Source organism: Miscanthus floridulus, chromosome 12 (genome assembly GCF_019320115.1).
Source record: "Miscanthus floridulus cultivar M001 chromosome 12, ASM1932011v1, whole genome shotgun sequence".
In the NCBI taxonomy this organism is placed as follows: domain Eukaryota; kingdom Viridiplantae; phylum Streptophyta; class Magnoliopsida; order Poales; family Poaceae; genus Miscanthus; species Miscanthus floridulus.
The window spans coordinates 43509874-43524651 of NC_089591.1; the positions used below are offsets into that span (position 1 = coordinate 43509874).

General features: G+C 45.1%; 1 long non-coding RNA gene across 1 annotated transcript; it reads right to left on the reverse strand.

Annotated features, from left to right (window-relative positions):
- Nucleotides 1-7112: 7112 nt before the first annotated feature.
- Nucleotides 7113-12647, reverse strand: LOC136496526 (uncharacterized). The gene is made up of 2 exons (XR_010769072.1): nt 11662-12647; nt 7113-11112 (listed from the first exon to the last, which is right to left on the reverse strand). It is a non-coding gene; the product is annotated as an uncharacterized lncRNA (long non-coding RNA).
- Between the last annotated feature and the right edge of the window lie 2131 nt (nt 12648-14778).

Consider the following 14778-nt stretch of genomic DNA (forward strand, 5'->3'; position numbering starts at 1 on the left):
TAAGCACATAGACATCCGACATCATTTCTTGAGAGAACATGAAACCAAAGGAGATATCAAAATTTGACATGTGAGCACCAAAAAACAACTAGCCGATATCTTCACTAAGCCTCTCGATGAGTAAAGGTTTTGTGCTTTGCGTAGTGAGCTAAATATACTTGATTCTCATAGTGTGGTTTGAGCTATAGTACACCTTTTCTTGATCAACTAGTATGAATACGTAAAAGCTTTTGCAAAGGTTTAAATATTGTGCTTTAAAATGATTTATCAAAAGCAATAAGCTTATTATGATCATTGCTTGTATTGATTATCTGTTGCTGATCATAATATGCTTGAGATATGTGTCCAAATCCTATATATGTAGAGCTATTTAGTTTGTACTAAACCCTTGCTGTTGTGGGATGTGGCAGTACTGCGCTTGTACTATGGCAATGCCGCTCTGCGACAGTGCCGCGTATAGGCCACAATAGTGCCGCATTTTGAAATGCGCCTGGCATTTGGGACGTAATGGCTGTTACTGTGGGCCCCATCTCTTATCCTTCACCTCATCTAGGCCATAGCAGCTCTCTCTCCTCTCTCTCCCTATTCACCCTGACGCGCCGCTCCTTCCTCTCTCTCGCACCCGCGTTGCCTATGCTGTCGTCGCGCCTTTTGCCACACCCCGATGGTGCCGCACTAGTGGCCAGAGCTCCTATGCTTCACCAGCCACCGCTGGTGCTCTTGGGTGGAGCAAGTTCTCTCCTTTCCTCTCCAATTCATGAGCTTCATGGTGAAACCCTAACCTTCCCCGATCTATGCAATGGAGTTCATTTTGTATTGGATTATGGTTTCTAGTGACTACATGATTATGATAGAAGTAGCTTTGATGGATAGATTGAATCAAAATAAAGATTCATGGTTGGAGTAGCACCAGTCCATGCGGCAGTACCACGTGCTGCAGTCACCTTTTGCAGTATAAGATGACATTCCATCGATGACTCTTTGTTGTGATTGGATTTGTTCACCTAGATCTATTACTATCTTAAACATGAAGTGACTTTACCTATCAATTGCTCAACTCCATGTTTCTAGTTAGATCTACATTTTTTGAGATTGTGTAGTGGCTTAGAAGAGTATTTGAGGAGTGGTTTGAGTAAGCAAGAAGAAGCATGTCATGGGCAAGGTGAACAATCAGGTGCGGCAGTGCCGCACCACCTGAAACAGTGTTGTTCAAGGTGCTTTCCTAGCTCAAGATTTAAATCATCTCACCTATTCAAACCACTTCACAAGTGTTCTTCTACCCTCCATTTATATAGTTTCTCATTTAGATCTATATTTTGCATAGATGGCATCTGGTGGAGATGATGATCGGAGGGTTCGATGCTCCAAAGGAGAAGCCTCTCCCTCGATGTGGTAGAGGGGTAGCCAGTAGCAGCAGGTTTAGGATGCTCGAGAAGAGAACCCATATTTGGTGTCAAGGGACTTGGGTGTTGATTATAGATTTTGAAATGTCTTCCATTCCAACTTCTATACCTTAGTCATATTCAAAAACAAGAAGTCCAAGATTGTGAAGATGCAGTACATTGACTGGGAGGAGTTGAGAGAGAAGAATGATCCTGACTTCAATCAAGTGATTCAGGCTTGTGAGAGATTTGGTTTGACAAATATCATGGCTTTCAAGTATGATTGGAACATAGAGGTCCTAGCTCAGTTCCACGCCACCAACTTCTACAACAGAGACACTGATGAGATACATTGGATGATAGAAGGCCAACACTATCATGTTGACTTTGTGACCTTCAACCGTATCCTCGGCTTTGATGAGGAGCACCGTGGGTTCTCCTATATTCATGATGAGCAGAGGGCTGAGGTTAGAGAGATAGCATTCATGTATCTTGATAGTAGAGCTACAGATGGCAAGGTGAAGGGCCTGAAGAACTACTATTATATTCTCAACAACCTGATCAGGCACACAATCAATCCTAAAGATGGAGCCGCATCTTACCTTAACGGATATGTGAGGAATGTGCTTGCTAGGTTTGCCCTAGGTGGTGACAAGTTCAATGTTCCTCGCTTCATGTGGCAAGAGATTCGAGTGGCGATGGATGATGCAAGGAAGGGGCTGCCCTATGCTCCTTACTTGATGTTTGGGATAGAGAGAGAGTGACTGGCTACAAGTTCTTCAAGGATGGATTGTATGAGCAATACAAGATTGAGAAGGCAATACATGCTAAGGCCAGTGAGACCATTGCCACTCCCTCTGATGTGCCTGAGTCCTCTCGCAGTGGGAGGAAGAAGAAGAAGAACAAGATGGTGTAGTGGATCAAGGCGCTCTTTGGAAAGTGCACCTATGCAGTGGAGAGGGCCTATGAGACTTAGTTGGAGCAGCAGGAGATGTGTGCCGCTTAATACCTTCCACCTCTTCCTCTACCACCACCACCTCCACACTATGACTTGTCTAGTCTTTCAGATACGGAGGATGAGGATGAGGATGAGACCGACGAGGAGTTTGACTACCAGTCGACCTTGGGTTTGACTTTGTGCTCTATGCGCCACTCTTGCCACACTTCGACCACCCATCGCCAAGGAAGCACTTGGTTCGCATTTTAGCTGGTGGATTGTGTTTGCTACTCTTGGAGCTTGCTCCTAGCCGGCTAGAGCATCGCCCGTGGAGCTTGCCAACTTGTGTGGTAGCCCTGGGAGGTTTGTAACCTTCTCTTGACTTGAGATCGAGGAATGGTTGCAAAGCCCTAAGTCTTAGTGGCTAACCTCAACAACGTGGACTTAGGCAAGGCTTGGTGGCGAGCTAAACCACGGGATAAATACTTGTGTAATCTTGTGCTTGTTTTACTACCATTGCATTTCATATTGTTGTTGTGGTGATTTCTAGTGTTTGAGGTCGATCTACTTGCATACTCTTGTGCTACTACTTCTAAATGTGGATCTGTGTACTATATACCTGTAGAAAGCTCAGTATTTTCTTTGATCTAAGTTTCCATTCATAGATTTTGAACCATGCCTCGAAGTTGTCTGCAGGTGCGGTAGTGCTGCTGCTCTGGCTTGGCAGTGCCGCAGCTCGACAGTGCCATGGGCTCAGAGCGGCAGTGCCATGGGTTGAATTTGACGTTTGCTCAAGTTTTGTTTTAACAACCCTATTCACCCTATTAGGCTAATCAGAGATCCTACAATAATAAATAAATAAAAAAGTAAGAAGAAAAAATAAAATGGAAAATCAACCCAAGCACGTACCCATCTCACCATCTGGTTAAAAAAAAGAAAAATATAACGTAGACCAACAGAAACGACAAAAAAAAAACAGAACACACACATCCACCAGGAAGCCATGTCCCTTATCCCCAAACTTCTGTAGCTCAGGTGCTCGGCATCTCTCCCAGGAGCCCGACACGGTTCTCACTCTCTCCCTCGGTCTTCTCCTCAGCGTGCGCTAAAAGTCCTGTCTGCCGCTAAAGATTTTTAGCGACAGCACTTACATCGTCTGTAGAAATCTGTCGCTATAATTTTTTAGCAACAAATCGTCTATCGCTAGATCCGTTTTTAGTGTCAGTTCGTCCATCGCCAATCTTGGTGTTGTGGTGTAGTGAGTGCGTGGCGCGAGCCTATTCCGTCTCGGTGGAATTAGCCGCCGCGGGCGAATTGGAAAAAGAAGCGTCCAGATTTTTTCAATAAAATGGAGAAGCCGTGAGAGGAGTTGAGCCAGTCAGACCTAGTCCGCAGGCCCAACGAAGGCGCACGTCCGGCCGGACAGACCCTCGATAAAGAGCATTAGTGTTAGAAAATGAATAGGAACCTGTGTCCACCGAATTTTCTTCCTATTTCTCACTGATAAGAAGGGCTCACGAACACACCCTCACTCATCATCCAACTTTCCCCTAGCGAGAGGCTGCAGTTTAGCGTAACTCTACACAACTCGTTTATTAGAACAAAAAAGAAAAGACTCGGCTCCTCTCTACCAGGTTCGTGTTTCCCAGACCACAGCTACTATACTTGATGATATTCAGGCCGTTCAAAGAAGGCAGGAGCCACACCGCGAGTCGAAGTCTGCTAGCAATTAACGCATGTGATGCATGCTTGTAAAGTGCGCTATTTTACAATAGTTCAGGTTATACATGTGCTAATTAAGAAAGCGTGCTTAAATTAGCTTGTTCTTGCAGTGGAGTGAGATATAGGAGGTATAAAAGGTGATGTCTTGTAGTACAAGGTTACAACTACTACAATTTTTCTGTTGGAGATTCCTTGTTAGTTTGTGTGATGTGCAAGAGATGCTCCTTGTCTTGTACAAGCAAGAGTAGTGCATTTCCAAAATGTAACAAAGCGCCACCACCTAACACAGAAGAAACGAAACAAGTTGATGGCTAATACTCCAACAAGCGAGTAGAAACTAGCTAGCGTATAGATTGCAATTTCCTTTGACGTCTATATTACCGCTTTCTTCTCGGCATGGTTCACAATTCACAAGGGGGGTAAATTGTTTTCTGTTGTAGCATGATGTACTTATCTTGCGGTATTAATTAGAAGCTGGATCCGCCATAAGGGGCATTGGGTTTCAATTAATGACATGAATAAAAAAAGAACTCCGGCTGTGGGGGTAGACATCCCCGAGCTATTTTAGCTTAAGGTAGAAGACTTCTCCCCCATGCCCCACCCGCATACAGGGGCCTGTTACCTAGTGAGAGGGCCGGTCCATTTTACCTGTGCATTGAGAATGCAGGACAAGCGAGGGGTTTTTTTCCACACTGCTGACCAGAAATTCGCCTGACCAAGGACTCAAACTCCCGTAGGCTTACCAACTGGTCTAGCAACCGTAGGCAATTAATGCCATGAATGGTGAATGAAAAACCATTAAATTTTTATTTCCTTAATTAATACTTTCTTCATCCTAAATTATAAGACGTTTTGATATTTCTAGATTTATAACTTTTACTATGTATCTAGACATAACATACATCTAGATGCGTAGCAAAAGTTATGAATCTAGAAAAGCTAAAAACGTCTTATAATTTGAAACAGATGGAGTAGGATTTTAAATCACTCTTCAGAAGTTTATGGTGGGATTCAAATGTAGGAAAAATAACGAGATGAAGTTCTGTCACTCACTTCACATCAACAAAGTGCTTCTACCATCGATTAGTTCGGTCTAAATATTTCCCCTTGATCTTTCTACATGAATTCTGTTCGATCTCTTGATGACATTCACTTACAGCATATATATATATCTGATTTGCAGGAGAAAAGTGAAAGTAAACTGTTGGATGATATTGTCACGCACTCACGCATTGGGCTAGCGTTAGCACGTGAATTGGCCAATCTTTAAAGCATTGGTACGTCCATGCAATTGCAGCAGCAAATTCTTTGATTTTCAGATCGATGCACTGTTCTGAAGAAGCAATGGTGGTCAAGATTGAACCCGGTCACGTACGCACAACAGGACAGTCTTGAGAACCAATGCATGCATGCCCTCTGGCACGTTGGTGCAGGCCACAACAGTCTTCAGAACGGAAAGCAGTTTCAGGCAATAATGTGTGTGCCTGAATGAAGCCCTGAACCACACCTAACCTGTGCATAATTCCTTTCCTCTGGATCCCAGCGACACAAAACACACCAAGAAAACTTGCACACAATCGACGAAAAATCGACCGAAGCTATACGCGGCTATTCGATACACAGGTGTGGTCATGTGGAGTGCAAGGGTTGGTCATTCAATAGTACAGCGAGGAAAACACGGCCTGCGCGGCTGCGCCTGAAGATCAGGAGATATGCATGGCCCCTCATATCCAGGGGCCGGCGTCAGGGAGATGCAATCCGGATTGTACAAGTTTGGACGAGCCCTTTTGGAGGGTTGTAGACTGTAGTAGTACAGGACAAAGCACAAGATTTTTATCAGTTATGGTGCTTGCATATAAAGGCTGGGCCGGTGAGATTAAGGGGGCTGTTTGGTTCCTGCAGGAACTTATAAAATTCCTGTCACATCGAATGTTTAGACACATGCATGGAGTATTAAATATAGACTAACTATGAAACTAATTGCATAACTTGCGACTAATTTGCGAGACGAATCTTTTAAGCTTAATTAGTCCATGATTTGACAACATTGTGCTACAGTAAACATATGCTAATGACAAATTAATTAGGCTTAAAAAATTTGTCTTGAAAAATTAGCCTCCAGCTATATAATTAGTTTTGTAATTAATCTACATTTAATACTCCTTATTAGTATCTAAACATTCGATGCGACATAAATTTTAGGAGCGACTAAAGAACCAAACACCCCCTAAGTCCATTTTAAGCCAAGGCAGGCGGCTGCGTTGCATCTGAATATATAAGAGGCAAACAATACACCAAGGGATCAAGAATTTGGTACAGTTCTCGGTGCTGATGAAACCAGTCTGTTCGTCCAAAGGTATCATGTAGTATGTCGCTTGTAAATTTAGTTCAACATTCAAATGAAGCATGCAGTAGATTTCTAGTTTGCTCGCTTTGCAAAACATTTAGACGCCTGCCTCCTGCATTTTCCACAAGACCGGACCTGACCTGACCATGCATGTATACGATGAAATACTTGTGCTTTTACAGAAGGGACGGAGATGCCAGTGATCAGCGCACGGGAATCCTTGAACATAGAGGAAGAGTACAAGAGCACCCTGCGAGCGCAACCTGATGAAGAAATGGAGGTGCTTCTTGACACATCATCAGGACCTCATCTCTCCAATCCTTCACAACATGAACATGGTGGCGCGGCTGTGCGACGGCATCGAGCGGGAGAACGACATGGCGTGGCGGTGCGTGGAGAGGGCGGGCAGCGAAATGTGGCCGCCGGCAGCGGTGCAGGAGATGGTGGGCGAGCTGAGGAGGAGCTGCTCGGCGTCATGGAGGCTCGCCGAGGAGCTCGACGAGCACGTGTGCCTGTGCCTTGCCACCATACAATGGGCTAGAGTTCTGGTGATCCAGGAGATCAATCAGCCAGCCAATGAATATGAATCACGAGCGGGTATGTGGTATCACTACAAATGTATAGCCGGAAAAAATTGTTAGGAATGTGTGAGGGATAAGAGCTGGGGATCGAGGGAGAAGAGGAAGGATTGGGGAGCAAGTATGAACACGAAGAACAGGGGATAGTTCGGAGGACAAGTTCTTAGACGATAGCAGGTTTCGGTTAATACAAAATAGCGTGAGTCTCTCTTCCCTCTCGGACGGCTACATGTATTACAGAGACCAAGTCTCGTGCTGCGCGTGCAAGCGCCTTAGCCCAGCCATTCCTTGCCGATGTACTTTGGGGTGGGCCTCCTGGGCCGTAATGCCTTGGGCCGTTCCTCCATTGCTTCTTCGGTGATGTGTGTAGCTGGATCAGCAGGGGTGCTACTGACACCGCCCTTCTTGGAACACTGCTTGCCGGCTCTTGGAAATTCTTGGCGCAATGCTTCGTAGTCTTGCCATGTGGCTAGAGTGGCACGGAGATTGTTCCACTTGACCAGCACTTGTTGCACGCGGTGAGCACCGCGAGAGACCACTCGGGTCTGAAGGATCTGCTCAGGTGCCAAGTGAAGAGCAAAATCGGTCGGCAAAATGGGAGTTACCTGATGATGCTGACCAACCACCCGTTTTAGCTGCGAAACGTGAAACACCGGATGAATAGCAGAGTGACCAGGTAGGTCCAGGCGATAAGCAACGGTGCCAACCCTTGCAGTGATGTGGAATGGACCAAAGAAATGAAACGCAAGCTTCTGGTGGGATCGAGGGGCCAGAGAAGTTTAGACATATGGCTGCAGCTTCAGAAATACTAGGTCGCCAACCTCAAAACTTCATTCGGAACAATGTTGATCGGCCTGTCTCTTCATACGGAGCTTAGCGTGATTCAGGTGATGATTGTAACAGTTGGTCCATCCATTGGCGATCAGTAGTCTAGCTGAGTACTTCAGAGTCAGAAGCAACCGAGGGATTGATAGCCAGGAGCCTTGGAGGGTAACCATATAGAGCTTCAAAATGGGTACGGCCAATGGCTGAATGTGGGCATGTATATGTATTGTACCAAAACTCTGCGGATGACAGCCACTGACTCCACTGATCCGGACACGCGTGCACATAACAGCGGAGATAAGTCTCCAAACACTGATTAAGCCCCTCCGTCTGATCGTCAGACTGGGGGTGGTAGGCCATGCTCCTGCAAAGCTTCACATCAGCTAACTTGAACAACTCAGTCCAGAAGTGACTTGTGAATATGCGGTCCCGGTCTGTGATGATCGATCCAGGGAGGCCATGAAGACGGTAAACTGTATGAAAGAATGATTTGGCGACACTTGAAGCAGTGAAGGGATGACGAAGGGGTATGAAATGACCATATTTTGTTAGGAGATCCACCACCACCAATATACAATTGAATGTGCTGGACATTGGAAGACCCTCAATGAAATCCAGATATATGACTTGCCAAGCTGAATCCGACATAGGGAGCGGTTGAAGCAGTCCTGGTGGCTTGGATCGATCATACTTGGATTGTTGACAGATGGAACAAGACAACACAAACTCTTTGACAGCTGTCTTCATACCCTTCCTTGCAAAACACTGTTTCAGGTGCATATATGAAACGAGCACACCAGAATGACCCCCCCATGCACTGGAATGAAACTCTGCAATGAGTCGTTGTTGGAGGACTAGATCATTGCCCACCCAAATCCGGTTGCGGTACCGAAGTAACCCGGACTGCAGAGTAAAATGAGGTACGGCTGATGGATCAATTGCTAATTTAGACAGTAGTTCTTCAGCATGATCATCATCACCATAGCTGGCGAGCACCGAAGAAATCCAAGTTGGAACCAAGGCAGAGACCTGCAGCGCAGATGGCTGGTGGCAGCTGGGTGGCAAGACAGAGCATCGGCGGCTCTGTTATCTGAACCGGTTCAGTAGACGATCCGATACTGTAATCCCACCAGTTTTGAAAAGACACGCTGCTGCTAGTGAGTATGGAGGCTGTTGATCACTGAGTTGAGTTAGACTGCGTTGATCCGTCAGAATGATGAATTCCTGAAACTGGAGATATGAGCGCCATTGTTGGACTGCCAGAAGAATGGCCATGAACTCCTTCTCGTATGTGGACAGACCACGGGTCTTAGGTCCCAAAGCCTTGCTAAAAAAGGCGAGCGGGTGACCGTCTTGCATAAGCACAGCTCTGACTCCAGAATCGGAGGCATCCGTCTCAATTGTGAAAGGCTTCGTTAAGTCCGGTAGCACCAGCATAGGGGATTGACACAGAGAAGTCTTGAGCACTTGAAATGCAGCCTCATGATTAGCTATACAAATGAATAGGGGGTGCATGCTTCTTCCACAGATTAGTCAAAGGCTTGGTAATGATCCCAAAATTCCACACAAAACAACGGTAATACCCGGCTAGGCCCAAAAATGAGCGAAGCTCCTTAACAGAAGAGGGATTTGGCCAGTGAGCAATAGCATCCTGAACAGAAGAGGGGTCAGTACCCACGCCTACAGCACTGATAACATTGCCCATGATAAGCAATTTGAGTCTGAGCAAAGGAGCACTTGCTTAACTTGAAGTTTCCAATGATCCTTAGCTAACAGCTCGAAGCCAATTCCGATGTGTTGAAGGTGCTGCTCGAGAGAAGTACTGTAAATCAATATACCATCAAAGAAAACTAATACAAACTTGCAAAGACAAGGATGCAGAGTTGTATTCATTGCATCTTGGAATGTCCAAGGGGCTCCTGTCAATCCGAAAGACATAACACGAAACTCGAACTAACCAAAGTGAGTCTGAAAGGTGGTTTTGAATTCCTCCCCAGACTTCATACGAATTTGATGAAAGCCAGACTGAAGGTCAAAGGTGGTAAAGTAGGCTGCACCTGACAATTCATCAAGCAATTCCTCAATAATAGGTACCGCATATTTGCTTTTAGCTGTAATAGCATTCCGATGTCGATAATCGACACAGAAACGCCATGTGTGGTCCTTCTTTTTAACCAATAACACGGGTGAAGCAAAAGCACTGTTGCTTTTCTGAATGATACCCTGATCCAACATGTTCTGCACTTGACGTTCAATTTCAATTTTTAGAACCGGGGCGTAGCGATAGGGCCTGACAAACACTGGCTGAGCACCCGGGATCAACGGTATAGAATGGTCACAGTCTCTGCTAGGCGAAAGACTGGTAGCTGGTTTCAAAGAGATGAGCAAACTCTGATAACAGTGGTTGAACTGCAGGTAGCGGAGGGTTAGCAGAAATAGAAGGCACCTCCTCAAATATAAGACACAAATGCAACACAGAAGTACAGAACCGACTGGCAAATCAGAAGTATCACCAAGTAACACCGCAGTACTGCCCTGATATGGAATGGAAATCCATAGCTGCGCCCAGTGAACCTGCATCGGGCTAAAACTGGCTAGCCAATCGAGACCAAGAATCATGTCATAAGAACACATGGGCAAGATCTTGAGTTCCATCGTAAAAGTACAACCCTGCACAGACCAAGTGGCCACGGGTAGATAAGTTGCACAATTGAGAACAACACCATTGACAACATGCACTTCTATAGCTTGATCAAGTTTCTGAATACTAGACACAGAAGAAGCCTTGTCAGCGCCGAGAAACGTGTGAGAGCTGCCTAAGTCAACCAAGATAGATAGTGGCACACCCTGAATATCACCAGACAAACTGAATAACTTTGGAGCAGAAATACCAGCCACAGCAGCTCCTCAAAGATGCATCATCAGCTGTGAAGATGTTGGAGAATTGGGACCAGCTTCTTCAGTCTCATCATCTGAGGGAAACATGTCCAAGAGTTCCTGAACCAGATGCAACTGAACCACTTCAGAGCACTTATGATCAAGGCTCCATTTAGCTCCACACCTGAGACACAAGCCTCGGGCGCGGCGGGACGCACGCAATGCCTGAAACTTTTCTTCAACAGATGAATGAGGTGTGTCCGTCAGTCGTTTGACGTTCCCAATAGCAGGCTTGAGTGGAGGAGTTGGTAGACGCAAGGGTCCAGGCCACACTGGCTTCGGACCCGGCGGAGAATCCAGGCGCCGATACGACCGCCGAGCCGCACTCATCGCTTCCTCCTGCAATTGGGCAAGCACACAAACAGTATCCAGTGTGGAAGGCCGCTGAACAAGAATAACAACTTTAATTTCATCACGTAAGCCATCTATGAAACGTTGCGTGTAATAGAGCGGATTAGGGTGCTTAGCGTAACCCTTCAACTGATCAACAAGCACGACAAACTGATCAATGTACTCATTGACAGGACCTGACTAATGAATCTGAAAGAGACGACGGAGTAACAGCTCGTGCTCATCACGGGCAAAACGCGAGAGGAGCTAAGCACAGAAATCACCCCAGGACACTGACTCAAGTTGATCCTCAACAAACGACAACCAACGTTTGGCTGCGCCCTGAAAATGCAGTGTGGACGCCTGGACCCAAACAGAGGACTCGACGCAATATAACTCAAAATAGTGCACTGTTTGCTTAAGCCAGAGCTTAGGATGATCCCGTCAAATTTTGGGAAATCAAACTTGGGCAGCTTGCCAGTTTGGCCACCCCCACTGCCCCCTGTTAACCCGACTCCCATTGGTGACCCAGATGAGGTGGAGGATGACGCAGAGGAGGACATGGTAATGGAAGGGGAGAGGTGGGTTGGCAAGGCAACGTACCCTTGCCGGGGGGTGGAATCAGAGTGGTGACCACTCCGAATTCACTCGCTCGGGATCCGAAGATCGACGCGGTGCCCGTTGGGCGGTTCGGCTGTGAGTCCGGCTGAGGCACGCCCGACAACCTGGGAGTCGCCGTTGAAGGCAGACTTGAGGTTGGGAACAGCGGCAGGCTTGGAGTCGCTGGCGATGGGGATTGGTGATGAAGGCGCAGGCGCGAACACTCCAGCGGTCCGCAGAGGGGGCGTCAACTAGTGAACGCTCCCAGTACTTGGAGATCTTCCCTACTTCCATCTTCAGGGTCGAGAGCTTGCCGACCTCAATCTTCAAATCATCCACGACGCCCTCGATGCCTGGGCGCCATTCGTCCAATACCTGGGCCGCGTGCTCCAACGCTTGGAGTCGGGTGGAGGAGGAGTCCGCGGTCGCATCGATGTTCCGCTCTAGGTTGTCGAATCGCTCGTTCTGCGCGGCGAAGCGCTTCTCGAGCTCGTCGAGCAGGATCTTCATCTCCGGGTTCATGGCTCCGCGGCGGCGTTGAAGACGGGTGAAGTGCTCGTGGTCGGCGAGAGAGGCGGGATCCAGATCAGCGGCACGCACCACAAATTGTGAACCCTTGATTGGATTTACGGAATCCTCAACTCAAGCTGCAGCTCACAGACTTGAATCGAAGTTAGACCAACCAGATCAGGCGGATTCAAGCAATCGATGGAATACAGCGAGCCAGAGATCGATCGGGCGAACGGTGTCTCTGATACCACTTGTGAGGAATAAGAGTTGGGGATCGAGGGAGAAGAGGAAGGATTGGGGAGGAAGGCAGAACACGAGGAACAGGGGATAGTTCGGAGGGCGGGTTCTTAGACGATAGCAGGTTTCGGTTAATACAAAATAGTTGCTTTTTCGGTGATGTGTGTAGTTGGATCAGCAGGGGCGCTGCTGACAGAATGCTCACTAGATATTTTAACTTATTAATAGAGATTTAAATCCGAGTTGGAGAGACTCATACCTGAATGGAGTTGGGTTATGGAGGAGGCGGGTGACAATAGTTATTACTACCTTCCTCTCTTACACAGATTTGGCTAGAATGGAGAGATGCACGAAAGCAACACTAGTTTTTGTGAGAAAAAAAAGGATTTATGAAATACCAAAAGTTTAGGTGCGGATTTCGTGGTCTTTATGAGGAATTGAGAGAGTTCCGTATAGTTTGGGCGCTTGGCTCAATATTAGGGGTTACTCACAAGGTCGTTGATATGAAATTTACTAAGGAACACAATATTGCACGGTTTGTGGTGGCTGTCATAAATCCAGATTTCATTCGAGCGAGAGTACGTAGAAGTGTTGATTGGTGATTATGTATTCGGACTTGAGTTCCGTGTCGGGACCGAAATGGAGGCCGTTTGGCAGGATTAAAAAATAAATCAAAATACTATTCTGATAGATTGATATGAGAAAAAAATATTGTTCTAACTGAAAATCAGTGTTCATATGAACATTAATTTTGTGAGTGCGCCGGCCAGCCCAGCCGAACGCGGCCAGCCAGCCGAACGCACTCATGGATGCTGAGCGTCCCATACCAATTGACATGGACATTGATCCCAAAGAACACGGTGACGGTAAAAAACAGCAAAACGGAGGGTAAGGAAAATAGGGAAAACTCTGGTAATCAATTCACTAATAAAAGCATATCCCGTGCGCTGCCGTGGGATTTTCTTAAAAATAAATTTATTATAAATAAATAATAATATATATATATATATATATATATATATATATATATAATAACTTATTCTGTAGCCACTTTGAGTTACGATAATTACTATGTTAATTTACGAGATTATAGTAACTCCTTACTAAGTGGTTTACTATAACGTTATGGTAAATATCCCCATGTATTATAGTAACCCAACTATCGTAAATATATATATTGACATTATCGTAAATTAGTATATAAAATTATCGTAAATGGAGGTGGCTACAGAATAACTTATTTTGTAGCTGGCTACTGAATATACTCTCCCTATATATATATATATATGACTTACATGTTATTTTATTATATCAGATCTGGTAAAAAAATCGGTATGCTAATAGATGAAAAACCAATACAATATTTGATCACATTATTAAAGAATATATGATGAAACAAATAAGGTTGGTAGATGACTTGTATGTTAATAGATGACTTGTACATTAATAAATTAAAGATTAAAAGTATTGCACATAATAGAGATGACTTGGATTTTTTTAATTAATAAAGGATGATATGGATAGTATGTATGAAAGTATTGTAAGTCAGTGGGACTTAGTGCGCAATGACGTAGATACCTTGCATGAAGAGATAGAATATCTCATGGGTCCCTTAGTAAGAAATAATATAGACACCTTGCATGAAGAGATAAAATATCTAGTAGGATTTAACTTTATAAGAATATATATATATATATATATATATATATATATATATATATATATATATATATATATTCATCCGAGATAAAAGGATCACAGATTCCTCAATCAGGTACTCAGGTGCTGCCGGTATAAATGGTACTCGCCATGCACAATTATAGTGTACTATGTGAAATTGTATTTGTATGGACGGCTGTAGAGGCTTTGTAAGGACGGTTTGTCTAGCCGTCTCTATCCAAGCGTCTTGATAAATCATGTATTTGGCTGTCTCTACAAATCGATTTGTAGAGGCGGCTGACGGCTCAATTTCCAGAAATCACGAAAAGGGGTAAAAAAATAGCAATTTTTTTTTAATCCGAGGAGGTCCCCACCCCACACCCACACAACCCACTATATGGTTACAGTATTTTTTTTCACGATTTTTGCACACTTTGCGTCGACCAGGATTCAAACCCGTAACCTCTCCCTCGCGCACAAACTCCTCTACCACTACGTCTTACGGTCACTTGTGTCTACAATTTATTTTGGTTCCTCACATATTATACAAAACTAAGCATAAATTGATTGTTTGAGGCCCTAAACTAATTCAAATGAAAAAAATGGTCAGCTACAAAGTTTTATAACTTTTCGAGATCTACAACTTTCATTTTGGTAGTTTTCTCCATCCGACGTCCACTACACCACAACCCTGATATAGCGTCATATGTGTGT